Source organism: Mesocricetus auratus, unplaced genomic scaffold (genome assembly GCF_017639785.1).
Source record: "Mesocricetus auratus isolate SY011 unplaced genomic scaffold, BCM_Maur_2.0 Super-Scaffold_100676, whole genome shotgun sequence".
NCBI lineage: Eukaryota > Metazoa > Chordata > Mammalia > Rodentia > Cricetidae > Mesocricetus > Mesocricetus auratus.
This window is the reverse complement of record NW_024429266.1, coordinates 104180481-104204939: the sequence shown is the minus strand read 5'-3', so window position 1 is coordinate 104204939 and position 24459 is coordinate 104180481. Positions and strand designations below refer to the sequence as shown.

At 40.6% G+C, this 24459-nt stretch overlaps 1 pseudogene; it reads left to right on the top strand.

The window, feature by feature from the left end:
- The first annotated feature begins 2098 nt into the window (after positions 1 to 2098).
- The window catches only part of LOC101833544, a 30722-nt pseudogene continuing 8361 nt past the window's right edge, over positions 2099 to 24459 (top strand).

Here is a 24459-nt window from a genome sequence, read left to right as displayed (position 1 = left end):
TGAGGTAGCACAACTTCTAAATTTTATCATTTATGTATTTCCTAAAAGACCCCAGAATTTCAATGTCAATTTTGTCATGAACCCCTTCATGGCCAAGTGTGATACGTTAACACTGTGTCAGGAATGGAAGAATATGTAGAGAGAGGCATGAAGAAGTATCTGCAAGAAGCCAGGGACTGGGACTGAGGCTCAGTGGTGGCGGCTGGCCTACAATGCACTGTGCCCTGGGCTCCGATGGACAAGCCTGACCTCATCTTAGGAATGGAAGAATCTTCGTTATAAGGTCAGCATAAGTTAATTTCTGTTGGCAGCAATTTCTGAGTTGACCATACTTCAACTTGTTTCTGGAATTTGACATGCTCCCCATTCGATGGAGCTTGACTGACACTTTGAGTGTATACTAATAAGATATTCTGTCAAATAATTTTGGAATGTTCAGCCAAGTTCCTAAATATCCAAATACTCCTGGAAATTCCCCAATCCTAGAAAAACCCTAGGTTTTGCAGTTTTTTTGGACTAAATAAGCCCCCTTTTCCTGTGCAATTTTCTCAAACCCAGCTTTAGGGAGATAGCCCTGTCTAACAGAAAATAAAGCTTACTTAATCAGGCCAAAGGATTTGTGTAATGATCTCTGTAGGTGGAATTAACATTCCCATCCTCAGTATGGCATAAACCCCAACAACAGGAAGCAGCAGTGGGAGGCTCTGGAATTTGAGGCCACCCTGGGTTACCTCAGACCCTGTATCAGCACAAACAAGTAAGAAAAGCCAGTTGGAAAAGAAAGACTAGAAACCTTTCCCCACCAGGACATGTTACACTATGTAACAAACCACACATGTAAGAAATGCCTGAGATAAAAGGCATTATGTAAATAATCCACAAAGGATCAGGAGATGGGGGGGCGCTCTCATGAAGTAGGCTCACAGAAAAAATGCTTACATGAAAAGCATAAGGCCCTGAGTTCCACATTGGATACACTGAATGGATCCTGCCCTGGGCCCCATGACCTACCTCCCTTGACTACATCTTGAATTAACTAAATTACGAAAATGGAAAGCGCACCTGTGAGGGAGTTTTGTCTAATATAAAGTAGGTAGATGCACTTATCTTGATCTTTAAGGAAGACAACTCTTTAGTTTGGGCCATGTTTTCTGCTGGAAGACAGCTCTGTAGTTTGGGCCACGTTTCTGCTGGAAGCCTGTGTAAAAATGAAGGAAGCTTTGCTCACAGCCTGCTTGTGCTCAGCTTGCTAGCAAATAAATTTCTTCTCAGGGATTAGTTCCTTGGGATTCCAATCTATACTGAAAACCAAGTGATATATCGAGCTTTATGAACTGAGCAGACTGGATTCTTGGGGACTTTCTGATTATAGACAGGCATTATTGCCTTAGCTGGAAGTGTAGCCTGTAAGTTTCTTTTAGATATGTGTGTGTGTGTATTACATATGTAAGTATTATGTTATAAATAATATATAAATATACATATATTCATTATATAAATCCTGTTCCTCTAGAGAGATCATACTAATACATATTTTGGCACCAGGAGTAGTTCTAGAATGGTGATTCTCAACCATCATAATGCTATAACTTTTTAATATAGTTCCTCACATTGTAGTGGCCACCCATTCATAAAATTATTTTTGTTGTTACTTCACAATTACAATTTTGATAGTTATAAAAAACGTCAATATATTTGGAGATAGAGGTGTGCAAAAGTGGTCACATCCCACAGGATGAGAACCACTGTTCTAGAACAACCCAAGTGTAAGGATGAATATTTTAAGTATCTGGAATCAGCTCTCCAGTTTGCAAACATCTACTATTACTCCTCCCCAGTTACAGAAGCTTAGAGAGTAGTGAAAGTCCATGGTGTGAACTATATTACAAACTTAAGGAGATAAATGAATTTGATTATCTTGACTCACCAGTTGTGGGTGGCAAAGCCCTTGGTGACATTCTGTATGAAACTTTTGATAGTCTAGGGAAACTTAAGGAAGTGATGATGCAGAATGGCCGATCTTAGCATCTCTGTATAATTGACAAAGGATAGGAATCAGCTCTGTGATAACATTAACTAGTTTCTAGCATCTCACAATATGGTGAAGAACAACAATGCGCTTAGTGATAAACCTGACCTGTTCCAGATTGGACAGTCTACAGGTTTCTAAATGTGCCGAGGAAGAGAAATTTCCTTCCAACACCACAGAGCTCAAGTTCTGGAAAATCAAACTAAACTCTCATTATAAGGTTGGCTGAATTCTAGCAAGTATTCAAGTCTCAGCCTCAGAGAGTGTCATCAGTTAGAGCAAAGGCATTAATTGTTAAAGAACGGAACCCTGGAACCGGAGAGAGGGATGTGTGGGAGGACCCTATTGAAGCTGAGGACTCTGAACCTTCAAGTCTCAAGGGAGACTTCTTAAGTGAGGAATAGTCCCCTCAGCCCCGCCCCATGAAATACTGTCCCTTCACCTTTGATTGAGATTAATCTCTCATTGTCAGCTAAAACAGCGGTCACTTTCTTTGAAGGAAATGTCAGGCAAGGCGATATTCACGTCTCTCAGGTCCCACCAATGGTTGCCTCGGGACCTGTAACCATACTTGAGGCAAAGCAGGCTCCGAGAGGGGAGTTAGAAGAAGTAGTCTATGAAGAGATCTACTATACCACTATAGAGTTTAATGAGTTTGCTAATTCGTTCAAGGAGAATTCTGAGAAATACGTGTGGGAATGGATTCTAAAGGTTTTGGATAATGGTGGAAGGGATATAAAACTTGATCAGGCAGTGTTTATTAACATGGGCCCTCTGAGTGGAGATTCTAGGTTTAACATGGAAATGTGTACAGTTTATTTTTAAAGGTGCCAAAGCTTGATTGAATGGTTGTCTGAAGCATTTGTCAAAGATGGTCTACTGAAAAGGAGTTGGAGATGCCTGATACCCTGTGGCTTAGTATTGATGAAGGGATTTTAACACTCAGGGAAATCGAAATGCTAGACTGGGTACACAGTGTAAAACCTAACCCTCCCCAATGGGAAGGCCCAGAAGACACGCCCTTCACTAACCCTGTAAGATGAGGAGTGGTGAGAAGAGCACCTGCTATGTGGTCACCCTTCCCTTGCGCCAGAACTTAGGTTGTAGATGCTACTTCTCAGCTCACAAATTAAATGCAGTTGAGTTTAACTGGGCATGAAGGTAGCGGAGCCCAGGTGGCAGCCCTGAATCTCCAAAGGCAAGGTGGTCACAGTTATTGTGATGGACAAGACAGACAAAGAAATGCCAATAGTGGCCTAGCCCTAATGGTCAACACAAGCAAAGTAAATTTTATGGTGACATGGCTAATATGGACCTCTGGTACTGGCTGATCAATCATGTTTTTTCAGACATTAAATAGATAAGAAGCCTACCGAACTTCTGTTTGATCTATATAAGCAGTAAAATTCCAAGCAATTGAAAGAAAGGTAACATGGACTGTGGCAAAATGGAACACTAGTCAGTGAATCTGTTTTCAGATTGAGCCAGTTTGGGAATCCTGACCTCCTTGTTTGAAGGGATGGCCAAGTTCCCCTGAGGAAGGATGCTGATAAAAATACTAAAAATTTTTCTGTTAGCCTACTCCACTCTTTGACCAGAGAGACCTATGACCCTTCAAGGGGGCAATTTTACACTGGGAGAAAACAAACAGTCAGAATTTAGGATCCATTGAATAAAGGTTCAGAATTAATTGTTGAATGTGGGAGACCCCAAGAAACATTGTTGTCCCCCAATTAAAGGGATGGCTTATGGAGGTCAGTACCTAATGGTGCTTTGACTGAAGTCTAACTCACAGAGGGTTAGTGCAGTGGTTCCCACCTGTGAGTTGTGACCCCTTTGGAGGTCAGATGACCATTTGGGGTTGCCTAAGACCATCTTGGACATCAGTTGTTTACATAATGATTCATAATGTTAGCAAAAGTACACTTTGAAGCCACAACAAAAACTATTTTATGGGATGGGGTCACTAAACCATGAGGGTCACAGCATTAGTACAGTTGAGAAACACTGGACTAGTGCATTATTTCCTAGTGGGCCTAAAATAGATTCTCTTAGAAGTTGACAGAGTTCTCATACTGCTTCTCTGACCTGGAGGGTGGCTCTGTAGGTGCTGATTTGCTGAGAGGCCTGAGTGACAGGATCAGCTCCCTTAGGGTCAGCACAGCGGCTCTGTACCCTGGCTTCCACCCCAGGCACTGCACAGTCCCAGATTTGCAGAGACTGACCCTGCAGTGGAACTAGCATCTGGACTACAAAGTGTATCCTCACTATCATTGCACGCACTGGGTGTTAAGACGATGCGTCGGGCGAGGTTGATCCCGGCAGGGGCCAAACTTACCAGGCAGACAGAGCTTAGTCAGAAGTTTTATTAGAAAGGGAAGGGGAGGCCGGGCGTTGGTGGCACACGCCTTTAATCCTAGCACTCGGGAGGCAGAGGCAGGCGGATCTCTGTGAGTTCGTGGCCAGCCTGGTCTACAGAGCGAGTTCCAGGACAGCCTCCAAAACAATACAGAGAAACCCTGTCTCGAAAAATCAAAAAGAAAAAAGAAAAGAAAAGAAAGAAAAAGAAAGGGAAGGGGAGGGTGAAGGAAAGGCAAAAGAGATAAAGAGACACAGACACATAGAGAGGACAGAAGAGGGAGGCAGGAAAAGTCCCCCAGGGGAACAGAGGGAAAGAGAGCCCAGGGGTCTTTCTGCGTGCAGACCACGAAGCCATGGAACCCTGGGCTGACCAGGGCACTGGCTGAGTGCATTCTGCCAGGTGACGGGGGCGGGCCAGCATAGTGCCTGAGTCCTTACACTGAGCACTAAGTACCCCCTCTTCCTCCTGGACACATACAGATCATTACTCACTGTGCAGTGGAGTGATCCTCCTGCCTCACAGACCGCCCAGGTCACACTTATTTTTTTATGTATATGAGTGCCCTCTCTTCATGTGAAACTTTATGCCAGAAAAGGGCATCAGATCCCACCACAGATGGTTGTGAGCCATTGTGCGGTTGTTGGGTATTGACCTCAGGACCTCTGGAAGAGCAAGTAGCACACTCTTAACCTCTGAGCCATCTCTCCAGCAACCCAGGTCAAATTTAAACTACCTGCTATTCACCAGGCATCTGCAATTTCAAGAAGGCATGCCTAGGACTGCTCACACCTCTCTCAGTTGTACACTGGTACCCAAAACAGGAACACATTCACAACCATCCGTGGAAGAATTCTACTGCTTTTACTTCAGATTATTCATTAGTGTTTGCCCTCCTCCCCTTTTTTCATTGTTAAATTCTGGAGCAACTTCTACTTTCAGTCTTTTTGCTTTTTCAATTAATTTATACCTACTAGGATATCTTTTATGTGAACATAACAATTTATTCTGTGTCACTAAACAATACTGTAGTCCTCATTCTCTTTGTACATTATTTCAAATCATTTTCAGTTTTACATATTTTCTGTATTTGTTAAACAAAGATTACATGGAATAGTTTTTTTACTCCTTTTTACTTTTGCAAACAACAGTACTAAAATGATGTATTTTCAACATCACAAAGATGTTGAGTATGTTCAGTTGACAGCATAAATTCAATATATTCCATAGAATATTCCCAACAAATTATAACGGGAAAGCTGATTCCAAAGCTATGTGTCATGCAAAAAAACCTCAGAACCCTCAATAGGATTATGAAAAATGGTACACTCAAGAGCATAATGTGACTTCTGTACTTAACACAAATCTACAATAATGAAAAATATGTATAATATTTGTGAAAGAATAAAGAGAGGATTCTTTCCTTTTTATCAATCTGTTCATTTATTTGTAGACAGGATATCACACTGGGGGGGGACAGCCCTGGAATTTACTATGTATTATTGACTGGGCTGTACTTCATGGAATCATCTTGCCCCAGTGCTCTAAGTAGTGAGATTACAGGCATGAGTCATGGTGTCAAGTTTCCATCTCCTTAAAAAAAAAAGAACTAATAACCTGAGGTATGACTACTTCTAGATATTTTCAATTATGCATTTCCTATAAAGAACTCAAAATGTCAATGACAAATTTTTCATAAACCCATTCTTGTTGTGGAACATTGATGTTGGATGAGGAACAGAGGGATATGCAGAGATAGGCATTAAGATTAGCATATGAGACGGGCAGTGGTGGCACATGTCCTTAGTCCCAGCACTCGGGAGGATCTCTGTGAGATCCAGGCCAGGCAGGACAACCAAAGCTGTTACATAGATAAATTCCATCTTGAAAAGAAATCAATAGTCGGGCGTCGGTGGCACAGCCTTTAGTCCCAGCACTTGGGAGGCAGAGGCAGGCGGATCTCTGTGAGTTTGAGGCCAGCCTGGTCTACAGAGCGAGTTCCAGGGCAGCCTCCAAGACAATACAGAGAAACCTTGTCTCAAAAAACAAAAAATAAATAAATAAAGAGGTCAATAAACAAATAACATATGAGGGAGGCCAGAGACTGGGTAAGACTCAGTTGGTAGAATGCTCAGCTAGGATGTTCAAAGCCATGGTTCCATTCTCACTATGGCATAATCAGGCATGGTGGCTCATGCCTGTCATCCCAGCACTCAGAAGGCCACAGTGGGAGGCTGTGGAATTTGGAGTCATTCTCAGCTACATAGAAGAGTTGAAGACACTTTAGATTACACCAGACTCCATCTTAGAACAAAAACAAACAAACAAAAAACAAGAAATGTCAGTTGGCAAAGAAAGACTGGAAACCTTTTCCCACCTGGACATCATGTAACAAATGACATGTATAAGAAAAGCCTAGGAGAAAACAGAAGTGGTGGGTGTTATGTAAATAACCTATAAAAATCAGGAACTAGGAGATGACTCACAGCGAAAAGCACACTTAATGTGTAAAGTTCAACGCTGCATCCACTAAGTGAACCCTGACCCCACCCCTGTGTCTTACCTCCCTGTGATGGCTATTATTGGTTTCCCACTTGAATTTGGAAAAAAGTAAGACACAAAAATAGAGGGCACACCTGTGAGGGGTTTTTGTTTTATTTAAGTGTTTAGATCCACTCCTAATATGCATCTCTGATGTAGGAAAACACAGGCCCTTAACTAGCCTTCTGAGCTCAGAAGACACTCCACCTTATTAGGGGCCACACCTTCTGCCAGAAGCCTATATAAGGACAAGGAGAAAGGAAGCTTTTGCTCTTTACCAGCTTTCCCATGCCTTGGTAGCAATTCCATTCCTTCCCTGGCATCAGAGAGTATTTCTTCCACATTGAAGGGTTTACTGAAGATCATAAAAGGCACAGACAATTGTGTATCGAGTAACTTCTGGATTCTTGGACTTTCCATTCACAGCCAATCATTGTTGGATTAGTTGTACTGTTGCCTACTCATTCAAACACTGCTCCATCCATGTAAATACATACTCACTATATAAATTTTCTTACTCTAGAGAATGGAGACTGATGCACATTTTGATAGTTCTAGAACATCAGAACCATAAGGATGAGTCTTTTAAGTAACAGAAATAGGCTTATTCACTCTGCCAGCACCTACAATCATCAAAGCCTCTCCAGTTACTGAAACTTCTCCTGAGTCCTCAGAGAATATTAAAAGGCAACTGTGTGAATATTATAAACTTAAGGAGATAAATGCTTTGATTATTCTGATTTTTCACAGTGATCAAGCAACTCCTTATAAGAGATTATAGACTTAAAATTATGGGAAGGAGGTGTACTACACAAATTACTGATAAAGAGCCTACAAAAAATTTTGTGCCATTAAATAAAATGCAGGTTGATTATTTGCTTCAGACAGATAATAACTGGTGGGCTGTATTAGCATGTTATTTGGGATCTATAGATAACCATTATCCTGAAGATCTCTTTTAAGATTTTTTTGATGATAATCCATGGGTATTGCCTAAAATTACATCTAAAAATCTTATAGAGTACCATTAATGCTTTTACAGATGGCTCTTCAAGAGAACATGGAGCATGTTTCATATGTAAACTCCATATGCTCTACAAAAAAGATTGTACCCACCCCTGGTTGCACAGCTCAACTCTGAACTTGCTGTAACCAGGCAGCTTTTATAGGACATGCCCCAGCCACTGAGTACTTTAATGGACTCTGCATTTGTACTCAATCAGCTCCTCTATTAGAAACTCCAAGACTTAAATCTACCACACTACTAGTGTCATTTCACAATTATTTGCCCCTTCAGACATCTACATGAAAATGAACTTAAAGCATTTTGCATCTTTACGCCTATTTAAATTCTTTGAGATTGCCTTCCCTACCCATGCCTCTATATCATCACAGGTAGGGTATTTGGCATCCTGGTGCCTCCTCAAGCCTGTAGAAATAGCTTCACCTACCCAAGCTCCTGTATCCTGACTTTTACATTCCAGGTTCGCTGTATGTAGGACCCATTCCTCCAATGGCGCTGATCTTATTTTTAATGGCCAAATTACCTGCCTGCATTGAGGATTCGCGTTCTCATACGCCAAAGATTCTATAAGAAGATGCCTGGATTCTGGGTTCGCTACCTGTACTTCTACTGCTCTGGATAATCTCTCTAAAAATTCAGTGAACCTTTCCCTTGGGCCCTGTAATACCTTGGTGTAGGGTTGCATTATCTCTCCTGTTTCACAAACCTTATCCAAGGCATTTAAAGCAGCTGTACGGCACAAAGACAACATGTGCTCGTCATATGCAGATTGAACCTGCGTGTCAGTGTAAGGACCCTCCCCAAGAATCTTGTCTTGGGGTACTTCATGACCCTTCTGCAATTCCTGAATCTCAATTGCTTTTGCTTCTTGCCTCCACAAAGCTCTCCATTGAATTTGACAAGAATTCTTGAGCACTGCAGAGGCTAATTGGGCCCAGTCTTTTGGGGTTACTTTATTAACAGTAGCCCATGAGGCTAGGAGCTCTCTGACAAAGGGAGAATGAAGACCATACATGACAATGGCCTCCTTAATATTTTTTAGACCCTTCATCTGTATAGGCTCCCAGTGATAAGCAATGGGACCATTTGATTGTTTTTTCGTTGCTAGTTTTTCTGATACAGATACTGGAAAAACCATAGGGGAACGCATAGCAACCTTAGGGAAATCATTCCGGCATTTGAGAAGCTTTGGGAAACTCCTGTCCTGACCTGTTGCCTATATTTCTGATTCTGAAGTATCAGATTGAGCGTCTTCTAAATCCTGCAGTCTATTCATCATTGTTTCTCTGAGCTCCTGAAGTTCTTGGGACAAATAATTTTCTAAGGACATCATGGAATCTTTCATTTTTTTACATTCATCATTTACATGTGATTCCAAATTTCTAATATTCTCATCCTTAGCAAGTACCTCAATAGCATGTAAACTGCCTTCTACAAATGATATTCTATCAGTTAGTTTATAATTGCTCTCAGACATGGAACAATTCTTTTCTGCTAGCATTTCAATTTTATGCTCCAGTCTTTGTAATTTGCTAGTGAAATCATCAAACATGGAACCGTGTTTGTCATTAAATGTTTCCACATTATGTTCCAATTTTTCAATTCTATCTATGGAACACATTTTTCCTGAAAATAATTCAATTTTGTGTTCCGTCTCTTTAAACCTGTTCGTCAGACCTACATTATCATTTTTAATATCCTGAATATTTTCTACCAACCCTTTCTTACTCTCCTGCAATGAATTTTGCATTTCCTGAATCCTTTGTATTAAGATTTCAAAACTATCCTGCGATGACTGTATGACCTGTATAAGTTTATTCCTATTTTTGAGCCATTTCATTAACAAAATTATATTGATTATGAAGCTAATAATCACCATCGTGGGTAGGAAGTACCTTTCAGGTAGGTCCTCAACCCTTTCTAAAATCCCATCCATACAAAAACCAAGAAAATTCTTAACATCCTGCATCATAGTGTTAGCTGTTGACATTGTATAAAGCAGTTACGTTTGTTACCAATGGAGTAATTCAGACCGAAATCAACAGGCTGCCAGCGAAAGAGCACGTGGCCAGAGTCAGCAGGCCACCAGTAAAACAGCACGTGGCCACAAGAGAAATCTTGGAATACCGCCTAACCTTACCGGCAGGTAGTAGGTGCTGGTTCCTTGCAGCAGGAATCGTGCCTTGCCGAGCAAAGTGGTGAGGAACTTAGCGAAAGGAGAGTCCACGTGTGCCTGGTCGTGCCAAGAGAAGCTGCTTTTCTGGGTGCCTGGGTCCGGATTCCAATCCCACCGCTGCCACCAAACTGTAGGCTTTAACGGACGCTGTAACAATACGCGACACAAAATTACTGACAGTAAAGCTAAGTATTTAATGCAGAAAATTACTCACAAGATACCAAACCCAGAGGAGCAGTTTTCAGTGGCCGACCCGGAAGCCGATCTCCAGGAAAAGAGACCGAGACTTCCTGTGTGCTGTCTTTTATGCCTTCCCCAGTAACGCCCCTAGCCATGCCCAAAAGTGGGCCTGGCTAGTGACGTAGTTCCGCCTACTTACATATACGTCTTTAGTCCTGCCTAAAGTGGGTGTGGTTAGCGGTGTGGTAAACCGCCCTTTTATTACCTCATCTGTATGGGCCTCTAATAAGTCACATGTTTAATGGCGGCATCAGACTTCCTCCTACAAAATTCATGCTCATTCTAATTTCCCAGGTCTATAAACATCTACCAATGCCCAAGCTGATGGACTGGCCTCCTCCTTGACCCTAGCTTCTCCTTTACAGACCACGCAAAAGTCTTACAAGCTTCTTCATCAAAATGCAAAAGCTTTATAGGTACAATTCCCCTTGCCTTGTGAGCAATCTCAGCAAATTATCATGCACCATCCTTCTTGTCCTTCTTTTTCTCTCCTGGCAGAATTAATGCTCCGTAGTTAGAATTCAACATCTTTTGGCAGACATATATTACTCGTATCTTAGAATTTGCTTATGTTCACATAACTGTCAATACCTTTTTAAATATGATTGTTGCTACTGCTCACAGAGGTGAAACGACCCCAAATGTCATTAGTCATTTATTACACACCTTCCCCTTTTCAGGACTACAACAACAAATAAAACTGATAGGGGCCGTGCTTAAACCAACAAATGCTTTAGAGAACTTTGCAGCTTATGGGATATTAATCACACTCCTAGAATCCCTTAAAATTCACAAGGTCAAACTATTGAGGAATTAATATCAAATGCTTAAATGATAGAAACTTACAATTAAGTGGATAAGTATACACCCATCAAAACCCCCCGCAGTATGCTACATCTAGTTATCTTAATTTTTTTCTCTTCAAAGTTTAATGCTTCTGCTACTGCACCAAAGTATTTTGCTTTAAAAGAAACAGAGCCTAAACAATATGTTAAATGGAAAGATCTAGAAACAAAACAAAGGAATTATCATCGGTGCAAGGTTACGCTTGTGTCTTTCCAGAAAATGCACCAAGTCCCAAGTGGCTATAGTTAGGATGCACCTGACAAGGGCAGCACCCAGAGACCACCAGACAAATTAGCAAAGATACAGCCAGGCAATGGTAGCACACATCTTTATTACAGAAGTACAAGGTTGTACTTCTGCCACTGTGTGTAGATGAAGTTAGGAGGACAACCTGGTGGAGTCCATTTTCTACTCCCACCAAGTGAGTTCCAGGGATGGAATGCAGACTGGCCTCAAACTCACAGTATTTTGCCTGCTCTGCCTCCTGAGTGCTGAGACTAAAGGTGTGAACATCTTTAATCTGAGCACTAGAGAGAAGAGGATTGCTGTGAGTTCAAGGTTTTTTGGTCTGCAGAGCCAGTTCCAGGTCAGCCAGGGAAATACAGAGGAATCCTATCTCAAAAATCAAAATAAACAAACAAATAAATAATGGATGATAGGCAACAAACCCTTCAAGAATCAGGACAACACAGAGGAACCCTCTCTCAAAAACTCAAAATAAATAAATAGATATATAAATAGATAAATAAATGATGACAGGCAACAAATTCATCAAGAGCACATGTCCCTAGAGGAAGAGTAAACTGATGACTTGGGGAGACATCAAAACCCTAACCCATCAAGTCAAGACTTGGAAATCAGTAAGGATCCAACATGACTGGTGCAAAACTAATGCTTTTATGTCTATTGATTGTGTTACATGTTAACATGTTAACTCTCAGCTAGCCAATGTAGAATCCAAATGCCTTTTGTCAGGGAGTTAAAAAATAACACCCATAATAGGAGACAGTCATGCTAAAGATTGTTTTTGTCTTTTACATCCAGTTATACGTGTAAAAGATCGTGTACAAATATTTAGTCACTTGAATGGAGGATATTTTAGTTGCACTTTGGTAACTAATCAGTCCAAACACTATAATAGAGGGTTTGGCATAATTAAGTACTCTTTAGAAAGCTGATAGTGGGAATTGCAATTGCATGAAGATGAAAAATGGATTATCTGATGTATTGCTTACTAAAGTTGATATTACTATGCCTTGAATAGAGCTATATGTTGTCAAGAGTTTGGAAAACTCTTGTCTTCATTTCACACATGGCAGTAAACAAGAACAATATTTTAGTATCAGAGGAGACACATCTATTCCTGGGTTCCTAAAAAGAAATTTGGCATAGTAGTCACCCCTAAATACTGTACATGAATTACAGGTGACAATATATAAGCCTCCCCTATAGAGAGAGCTTCCCTGATATTCTGACAATGGCGTTTTTCTTCCACAGTGTTACACTTTGAATGCACCTATATCTCCCCATATGCAATCCCACTTCTCTATGGTAATCTTCTTTTGGATTGACCTTCATGGAGCTTATGAAGGTATATTGCAATAAGTCATATTACACACACTCAGCAAACCTCGGCGCCTATTGTGACAACTATTTTTCTTTAAATTCTTAGAAATGGGGAGATGTAGGTTTACTAGGGAAGGTCTTGTACTCACAGAGAATCAAGAATGTTAAGCATGAAGAGGCATATCCTCGTTGGAGGAGAGAGAATCAAAGAACATTTTCTTCCTGGCCTTGTCGACACTACCATAGGAAGTATTAACAAGAATTTGCACTTCTGGTCCTATACATCGTTCCCAATGTATCTATTCACCTGACTCTGAGATAGCTGGAGTATTGCAAGGGAGAAACTGAGGTGGAAGAAAAAATTGTTAGTAACACCTCCTTTAAACAATTTAGCTATAAAAATGTTCTTGTTCTCTTCATTTTTTGTTCCATTACAAATATTAGATGGCTATGCCAAGATATAACTTTTAAACAATGAACTTCATGCCCAAAAGAAATAGTAAGTCCTTCTAGTCATCATAAGATGAAATCAGTTTTAACCGTCTTCACTGAACAACAAAGAACCTCTGCTATTATAGGGCCCTGGAATCTAATTACAGTCAATAATATAAATAGGAATACTGGAATTCCCCCAAATGCACCATGGGCTTAAGGGAGGGTTAAGAATACAAGCCCAGGAAGAAAATGTTTGTGTCACTTACTTGAACAGTGATGATCATTAACATGGCCAAGAACAAGGATTTGGGTGTTTTTATCCTGTAACAAGTGTTCTTCTGGCCAGCCTGGTCCCAGAGCCGCATCAGTCCCAAATGAACACACAGGATGCTATATTAATTATGGAGCTGTTGGCCGTTTACTATGGATTCTTAATGGCTAGCTCTAACTTAATTGTTAACCCATAATTACTAATATATATTTTTATAAGGTCACATCTTACTGAGGACACAGCCTCATGTGTCCTCTCTTCCTGGGAACATATGGCGACTCTCTACTCTTGACTATGTTTCCCAGAATCCTCCTTGACTCCTAGTCCCACCTATCTTGCTTCCCTATTGGCCAATGGTACTTTATTTATCAACCAGTAAGACAACATATACACAGAACTTCCCCCATCATTACTTCATATAATGCACCATCTTTTCTTCTTCATTGGCTAATCTTGGCAGTTACCTCCAGGTAAGAAAGGTACAATTCACTGTGGAAGGTGAGGATTTGGCAATAGTTTGGGGAGTCTGACCCAAAGTCAGATGAGCCTTTTCTTCAATAGATAAGTCAGGGTCAAGCATGGCCTCCTGCTCATCTCTCAATTTCAACTGTCTTTCTGGAAACCAACAGTCTCCGGTGTGTGTGGAAACACAATCATATCCTTCTATGATTTATAACATTTCCTTTTTTCAATTGTAGAATTCTTTCCCTTTACAACAAATAGAACATAGTACAATATCCTCAATATTTTCTCCAATAATGGACTGACAATGAATTTCAGCAATGGGACCTAGGCAGCAATCCCATAACAAAAGAGCAAAATGGGATTGGATTATAAGGAAGAAGAGGAGGGGCTTTGGAAAGGGAAATTCATCTATAGCCAGACACACTCAAATACATCTGTACCTGAGTCTGCCCCCTGCTCCACATAGCCAGAACCTCAATCGGTTACTACCAGTCTGTCAACCAGACCACACAGATACTACTCCTTCTTGAAACTTTCTTGGGAGTCCTTCTGCACTTCCGGAGACCGCTTCATCTTGAAGATATTTTTCGATAGTTCTGTGATATGGTGGGTAAAAGCACTGTGTGAGTGGCCATACTCTTCCAGGCAGGCACCAGGGACATCTTCACCTTTACTGGGCAGTCTGGTAAAGTGTCACTAATTTGGGCCAGTGGCCAGACTGACTAGAAACTTTTATTGCTATATGTTTGAGGAGTAGAAATCCAAGGAAATACCTTTTTTTAAACCCTGAATGAATTGCAAATCACAATTTGACATTCATCCATAAAGTTTTATTGACACACTCACAGCAAATAGGAACAAGATCCAGTATTACCTACGGTCCAGGAGATAATTTGTCTTATTAGCCATTCATATCAAATGACACTGCCTTTTCCATTCTTGGGTGAAAGACTAGGGTCTTGAGCAACCTTGTCAGGCCCAGTAACTCATAAGCACTATTAGGAGTTCAATCTCATTTTATGAGATTCCCGAGGTTGACTTCTGTTGGGAGACATCATTCTGTAAATATGTGTCTGACTGGTTTTAATAAAGCACTGTTGGCCAATAGGGAAACAAAATAGGTGGGACTAGGAGTCTAGGAGAATTCTGGGAATTGTAGTTAGGAGAGCTCTTCCTATGTGATCTCTCGGGAGCAATGGGTGCTCAGGAGTGTGTCCTCAAAAAGATAAGTTCTTATAAAATATATATTAGTTATTATGGGTTAATAATCTAAACAGAGCTAGCTGATAAGAAACCAAGCAAATGGCCAATAGTGTCCTGTATGTTATTTGGGGACTGAAAGCAGCAACAGGAACCAGGCGGCGGCCAGGAAGATTAAACGTTACGACTTCCCACACATGCACATAAAGAGCACACATGAATAAATCCAACTATAACCCAGTAAAATGGCTCAGGGAGTAAAGGTACTTGCTGCCAAGTCTAACTCTACCTGATTTTGACCCCCAGGTCTAACACTGTTGAAGGAGAAAAAAGGTTCATGCAAGTTGTCCTCTGACATCCATACATGTCTGCCCTGTCCCCCACATTAATTAATTAAATACATATAATTTAAGAAACATCAAAGAAGTAGAAACATGTTCTAATCCAGGCTAATGGTCCATTTTGTGACTGTGTGACCTTGTATGAATGGCTTCATCACTCTGTGGCTATTATTATAAGTGAGGATAACTGGGAGAACAGTAAGGGCTGAACTCTGTAATCAGTTGGGCATCCACACCTAGAGTGACTCTATTCATGAATCTCCTGGTTCTCTGTGCCCCAGCTTCTCATGTTAGAAGTGGTCTGATTTCACAATACCTTGCCAGGTGGGAGGAAACTCAGTTCTGTGTGACTGTAGCTTCATGACCCATCATCCTGAGCAAGGAGGGAACCCACCTTCTTGTCCTTATTTGTGGCCTCGTCCAGGGCCTCCTGGGCATGGTTCTTTTGTGGCCATGCCACCTTGAACTTCGTACAAGTGCCAAAGTGCTATTTCTTTTCTGTGGCCAACTGGGTCTGGGCCACATGCCTCTGACTCTTCTTAAACAATGCTTCATGCTGTACCCATTACTCTCTGGACATTTATAATCTAAAGAACCTTGGAACCTGGTGCTCTTCTTACCCTTACAAACAGAGCAGGTGGTTTTCTACCTCAAAGGAGGTTCTGGATTCCCACTCAAGCTGAGGGATACTGTAGTCCTGCCATGCACCTCTGGTTACTAGCTGTGTGTCCTGTGACAGGTAGCTAAGCCTTGCTGTACCCTAGCTTCTTCACTTGGTGGTACAGGCATTTGTCCAGGGACATAGAGGCTGATGCAGAAGGGTCAGGATTTTCAGGGCTACAGTATGAGTTCAAATGCAGCCAGACAACTGAGAGAGACCTTGTCTCAACACACACACACACACACACACACACACACACACACTCCATTGGAATGAAGTTTTGATTTGTTTACATTTTGTTTTGCTTTTTAGAGGATCTTGATGATACGTTGTTTGCACTCTAAAAAATAAAGCTTGCCTGAAGATCATAGGATGGACTACCTGCTAGTTAACCATAGCAGTCTGTAGGTCTGTAGAGACAGACAGGAAATTGTATATCTGGGGGAGAGAGATATATAATGAGGAAGAATGTAGTGATATCTTGTTTATTCTCTAACAAATAAAGTTTGCCAAAAGATCAGAGGGCAGAGCTAGCCACTAGTTAACCTTAGAGGTCTGGAGATGTGTACAGACAGACAGGAAATGATATGGCTGGGTACAGATAGGGAGTATGTAGAAGGAGGTTCTGTCCCACCTGATCCCACAGTCACTTTGCACAAATAAACACACAGAGACTTATGTTATTTATAAACTGGTTGGCTGATGGCTCAGGCTTCGTACTGGATAGTTCTCTCTTAATTATTAACCCATAACTATTAATCTATGTATTTCTACATGGCCACATTTTACAGGAGAAGGTTCCAGCATGTTCCTCCTTCCATGGCTACATGGTGTCTTCCTTGAGACCTCTCTCTGCACCCTGTCCCCAGAATTCTCATCTTGTAGCCCTCCCTATACTTCCTGCCTGGCTACTGGCCAATCAGTGTCTTTTTCATCAACCAATAAGAGAAACATATATACAGAAGGACATCTCCCACCAGAAGTGATAAGGTGGGAGGAGGCAGGAGCTCAGTCCCTTTTTCAACTGAGGAATTAGCAAGGTAAGAGTTGGCTGTTGCTTCCTCTTTTCTCTCTCTGTTATATCAGCATTTTCCCTGATATCTGACTGTGGGTTTTTATTATTAATACCAATTAGGAATTGTGTTACAGGAGGAGATAGGCATTCACTCTCGTTTGGCAAGTTAAGGTGTGACTGTGGCTTGCTCCTTTGTCTTTCTGATCTTTCAGCATTTACCAGTATACGTGACCCCAGGTTTTTATTATTGTGATCAATTAGAACTGGTGCAACAATTGGCACCCCACTTTAAGGTAGGAATTCATGAAAAATCCACTTGCCTATGGCTTTGCACCCACTAGAACAGGCTGGCACCGCACACAGGGCTCTTTTCAGAGTCACCTACATGCCAGCAAAGTTCTCTCTTTATTTCCTAAGGCTATAAGCAAGTTTGGGATTTTTTGCAGTCTTCTGCTACAAAATCCACAGGCCCCAATCTCCAGAGGCACCTGGGCTCCAAACATGCCAGCCAGTCTTATCTGCCCTAGACTGGCTAGCTCTGCCTTCAGGCAGCTCCTGCAACACCTACTTCTTCTACACAACCCCATGTATGTTTTGTGGGCAGCTGGCTTCCTCTCCCCGATGGGTTGCAGCCTTCCTCTAGACACCCTCTCCATGGGCCGCCACCCTCAGCTCACAGTCATATGCTAGCAGCTGCACCAGTCCTCAACCAGGCTGTTCACTGCCTGTGTCCTCTGATCAAATGTGCTACACAGACTTATGCTCTACCACCATCATCATCATCAGATTTGGTGAGACAATTGGGAATTCTTAAAGGAGGGAGTTTGTTTTTAAAAAAGAGTGTTTTTCCACGTTAAAAATGGGAAACATTACAATGGAGGGACGTAGGTCTCTATATGATAACACACCAGAAAGTTTGAAAATGGAACAATTTAATGAGAGAATAATTGATTCAGATGGGATTTATATATTATCCATTGTAAACATCAGTTTTATCATTTTTGTTTTATCACTAAACATTTGATTAATATGAGTGCTAAGATACAAATTCTAGAAAAACTTAATAAAACGGATTATAGAGATATTCAGACCCAGACTGAGGAATTTAATGGAGAACCAATTTCAGTGTTGCATTATAAGCTTAGAGAGGAATAGCCTAAGGATTTCTAACAACCAGCTTTAATTTATCCAGTCACCTTACAGGAACAAGTGCCAAATGATAGATTTCTCCAAGGCTGTGCAACAGCTAATTGGACTCCTGTGAAAATGTTAGATTTAAGGAGATTCAAGGAAGTGATAGTCTCATATGGCATGCATTCACTTTTTGTGAAACTTGTGGTCAACTTGTTATAGAATTATCTCTAAGGGCAGGAAAGACTTGGTTAAAGCTGTTTTGGAGCTGATCCTTAATTACAGTGGAGGACCTGGTAGAAAGATGAGGCTAAGATCATTGAAGAATGAAGCAGGGCTAGAGGTATGGAAATCTCCCAAGACCAACTTCTTGAAGAAGAATAGTTTGCTAATGTACAAAGGCAATCTCTATATGATGACTACACCTGGGTTTACACCATGCAGCACCTTTGAATGCTTGGGACAGAAGCAGGAAAGAAAACTGAGCCATTTACTAAAGTTATACAAGGACCAAAGGAAACCTTCACAGATGTCTTACAAAGACTGACTTCAGCAGTAAATAGGGTGATACCTAATTCAGAAGCTAGACAGATAATAATTGAATCTCAGACTTTTGAAAATGCACAGAGTCCTGGAGTGGACTTGCTTTGCGTGGGCTCTGAGATCCTCCCTGAGGGCTGCTATCTCAAGACTGCAGCTTGTCAGAACCCATCCCACCTCCAGCTATCCCACCCCTACCCCACACCAGACCAGACTAACCTCTGAGAGGCAGGAAGCTGAGGACAGCCTAGTTCGCATGGATAGGGGGTGAGGGGGAAGGGGAGTTAGGAGGGTGGGGGCGGAGGGGGGACATCAGGGCAGAAAGCATCGGGAAGGTGGATGGCTGGACCCACATGAAGCAACTGCATGAGGCTGCACACAGAGTTTTGTGAGGAATGCCAGGGTGGATGGACTTGGATGTGTCAGTGTCGTCATTCTATAGAGCTCCATTTTTCTGCATTCCCAGGGAAATGTTGCCAAAAGAATATTCTGTGAAACATTTTCCCATATTTTATGACTGATATGTATTAAGAAACACGCCTATTCTACAAATACCAAGTGCTATAGTCTTAAAGAAGCAAGCAGCCATTTACAACAGATCTGAGAATGTTTGTTAGTGACAGAAGAGTCAAAAGATGGAAAGTTTTTCAGCTACTTGCCACTTGTTTTATATTAAGCTTCATGGTTTTCAGGGCCCTATCAATAATAAAGTTGTGAACCATGTGAAGTCCTACTCCTACAGACACCTCATAAACAGCTATGACTTTATGAATGTCTCCCTGTCTGTCAATCACAGCTCTGAGCAACCTCACTACCCATACTAGATCAACCACAAAAAAGTGTCAGGCTCGAGATGTCCTCCTCTTACTGTTCATAAAGACGGCCCCTGCAAACTATGACTAACGTTCTACAATCAGAAAAACATGGGGCAATGAGAATTATGTCTAGTCCCAACTTGGTGCCATTATCAGAATTCTGTTAGCCTTAGGAACTCCTGCTCCACCGAAGGAAGAACTGCAAAAGAACCTGCTCTGAGAAGATGGAGTGTACAAGGGTACAATTCAGCAAGATCTTATTGATTCTTTCTACTTGCTTACTTTAAATCCCCTTTCAGTTCAGCTGGACACACATCAAATCCCTGATGACTGCTGATGTACTTATTCACATGCCAAACCTCATTGAATACCTTCAAGGGCTAGAGCAAAGATAGGTGTTCGAGACTTTTGGATTGGTCCTGTTCATCACGGTAGTCATCCTATTAGGAATAAAAAGAAGCAAGTACTATGTTCCCTATGAAATGTACCAATGGCCAGTTTACCCTGGCTATACAGCTGGTGCTGCCTACGTCATCCCCAGTGTTGTACCCGCCAAAGTCTATGAGGCATCACAGATGCTGAATTCCAGCCTGTACATAGATGATGTGTTCATGGGTCTCTGTGCCAATAAAATGGGGAGAGTGCCACAGAACTACGTATTTTTTCTGGGGTAGGTAAGATTCCCTATTATCCTTACATCTATGAAAAGATGATGACATCTCATGGACATTTACAAGATCTGCAGGACCTCTGGATGGAGGCTACAGATCTTAAAGAAAATAACATCTCAGAAGGTTTTGTTTTGGTCAAATATACTTCAGATATATTTGAGATAACTCTTGTCTGCAGACTGATTTACACAAGTGTGTATCCTTGTAGCTGCATTTGCTTAATAGCACTTGAATACTGCATTATGTTCACTGTAACTGAGCCAAATGGAAGGAAATCTGTAAACATTTTTCTATACCCTAAGTGAAATGAACTAAAAGCAAAGAGATTATTTCAAATCCCATGGTACTAAAAATGTCTTGTTACAGAAACTAGTCAAAGTAATGCCTAATCCAAGGGTTTCAAATTTTAATAGACTTAGCTCATGAGCAAAGACAAAAGTAAAGCAGAATTCAAGTTCTCACTTGGTACCACATGTCTTTGAGGTATGGATAACAATTGGGATGCCTTGGTATCAAAGTAATGGTCTGTGGGAAGTACCTAGCAAATGGATAATGAGCATTTCTAAGAAATAGTATACCTTTAGAGCAAGCATTCCAATTTATTTTCATTGGAAAGTACTTGGTGGGGGTGGATATGGGGTATAGGAGAAAAGTATACCAACCTGAAGAAAGTTTCAACCTAATGGAGACATAGAGGAAAATGTCTACAGTCTCATTATGGTTGAATCATTTGACACTCACATTTCTATAGCTATTTATCCAAACCATTCTGGAACCATTTAAAATATACTTATATCATTTTCTCAAATTTAATTTTTAATATAAAATTTGAGAAAGTCATCAGTTCTACCTTCATCAGGACTTTCCAAAGATTTTCCCTAAAATTATCAAACTCTATAAAGAGAAATTACTGTCATCTCCAATGAGCTGATTTTAACTTAATGAATTATTTTATGGGTTTTAAAGCACTAAATATTGGCCTTTGCTTAAGATAGTTGTTTGAATAGTGCTTATATAGAGGAATAAAATATTAGAAGAAACGTAAAGGAAAGGTAGGGTTAGGGGTATAACTAAGCACCCAGAAAGAAAAGGCAAAGATGCAATAATGACATGTTTTCCTTGTAACTTGTAATATGTTAGCCGGGAGTTCAAATCACAGCAGTAATTACTAAGATCAGCCCACAACTTGTCAACAAGGTCTCGCAGGCCACAGATTTTGTTCTAAGTACAGACTTTTAACTTAAAACTCTTTAATATGCTACCATGTCTAAATAATTCATTATTTAGCTAAATAACTATCAGTTGCTATCTTCGCAGTATTTCAAACATCGAAGCACAGCAAGAGGCACAGAGAAGCTATGAAGTGAGGCTGAAAGTTTTGGTAAAGCTGCAATCTTTGCCGGGCGGTGGTGGCGCAGCCTTTAATCCCAGCACTCGGGAGGCAGAGGCAGGTGGATCTCTGTGAGTTCAAGGCCAGGCTGGACCGACAGCCTCCTGTCTCGTAAAACCAAAAAAAAAAAAAAAGCTGCAATCTTTGTAACCAGAATTTTGGCAGATCAAATAAATACACTGATTTTACAACATAGGATAAAGATACAGCTGTAATGCTAACGGTGTACCAGCATGGAAAGGACTCAGTGACGTTCATTGATGGAGACATGCAATGCAGGTCAAAACAATGACTTCATAAAAAGCAGATGTGCTGATTAACAAGCCTCAGACAAAGACACACATTAGGAAAGCCCAGCTATCATTATCATGGTGTCGGGGGGAAAAAAATGAAGAATTTCTCAGAATAACTAAATGATACCTGTGTTTTTGCAGGTAGTGTGTTCTTTTAATATTTACAGAAATCTTTGTGATTTTTCTACTATGAGATTTGAAGCTTCTTTTTTTTTTTTTTTTTGGTTTTTTTGAGACAGGGTTTCTCTGTGGCTTTGGAGGCTGTCCTGGAACTCGCTTGGTAGTCCAGCCTGGTCTCGAACTCACAGAGATCCGCCTGCCTCTGCCTCCTGAGTGCTGGGATTAAAGGCGTGCGCCACCAACGCCCGGCTGAAGCTTCTTTATACTGCTTGGGTAATTACTTATTAACCTCAGATGTGATGTTAAACATCCTTAGATTGTTATTTTTATGGTAGATTCAGGGTTTTAGATTATTACAGTTCAGATTTTTTCTGGTGGATTTTTTTAAGGAACTAGAAAACACAAAGAGGATATAAGAAAATCCCTTAAGGAAATGGAACTAAAAACAAACCAAAAAATGCAACAAATGCAAGAAAGGGAAGAAAAGACAAACCAAAAATTGCAACAAACAATTCAAACAGTGCAAGGGTTAAAAGCTGAAATAGAGACAATAAAAAACACAATCTGAAGAAAGGCTGTAAATAGAAAAGGTGGGCAAACGGTCAGGTACTACAGATGCAAGCATAACCAACAGAATACGAGAGGTGGAAGAGAGAATCTCAGGTGTTGAAGACACACTAGGAGAATTATATTCATTGACCAAAGAAAATCTTAAGTCCAACAAATCCCTAACACAAAATATCCGGAAATATGGGACACAGTGAAAAGACCAAACCTAAGAATAATAGGTATAGAAGATGGTGAAGAAAACCACCTCAAAGTGGCAGAAAACATACTCAACAAAATCATAGAAGAAAAGTTTCCCAACCTAAGGAAAGACATACCAATGAAGATACAAGAAGCCTACAGAACACCAAATAAAGTGGACCAAAAAAAAAATCCCCTCGCCACATAATAATCAAGACCACAAACATACAGAATAAAGAAAGAATATTAACAGAAGTTAAGAAAAAAGGTCAAGTAACATACAAAGGCAAACCTATCAGAATTACCTAACTTCTCCATGGAAACTCTGAAAGCCAGAAGGTCCTGGATTGATATTCTACCAACACTAAGAAACCACCAATGTCAGCCCAGACTACTATACCCAGCAAAGCTTTCAATCACTACAGATGAAGAAAACAAGATATTCCATGACAAAACCAGATTTTTAAAAATATGTATCCACTAATCCAGCCCTACAGAAAGTACTGGAAGGAAAACTCCAACCCAAGGACGTTAACTGCAACCAGAAAAACATAGGCAATAGATAATCCCACTTTACCAAAAGCCAAAACAAAAAAGGGGTGTAAATCCACACACAATTCCACCACCAACAACAACAACAACTCCAAAACAAACAAAAATGAGGCATCAATGGTCATTAATATCCCTCAATATTAATGGTCTTAACACACCCACAAAAAGACACAGGCTAACAGAATGGACTCAAAGACAGAATCCATCCTTCAGCTGCATACAAGAAACACACCTCAGCTTCAAAGACAGACATTACCTCAGAGTTAATGGTTGGGAAAATATTTTCCAATCAAATGGACCCAAGAAACAAGCAGCAGTAGCAATCCTAATATCTAACAAATTAGGCTTTAAACAAAAAGCAGTCAAAAGAGATGAAAGAGGTCATTTCATACTCATCACAGGAGAAATCCACCAAGAAGTTTCAATTCTGAACATCTACACCCCAAATAAAAAGGCATCCACGTTCATAAAAGAAACATTACTAAAACTCAAATAACACATAAAACCTCACACACTTGCAGTGGGAAAATTCAACACTCCCCTCTCACCACTAGACAGGACCACCAGACAGAAACTTAACAAAGAAGCAAAAGAATTAATAGAAGTTATGACCCTATTGGGTTTAACAGACATCTATAGAACCTTCCATCCAAACACAAAAGAATATACCTTCTTCTCAGTGCCACATGGAACCTTCTCATAAATCAACCACATACTTGGCAACATATCAAACCTCAATAGGTACAAAAAATTGGAGTAACTCCATGTATTTTATTAGACCACCATGAGTTAAAGTTAGAATTCAACAACAACACAAATTGCAGAAACCTTACAAACTCATAGAAATTGAATAATGCACAATTACATCATTACTGGGTCAAAGAAGAAATTAAAGACTTCCTATAATTCAATGAGAATGAAGACATAGCATACCCAAACCTATGGGACACTTTGAAAGCAGTGCTAAAAGGAAAGTTCTTAGCACTAAGTGCCCACATGACAATATTGGAGAATAGTCACACCAGAGAATT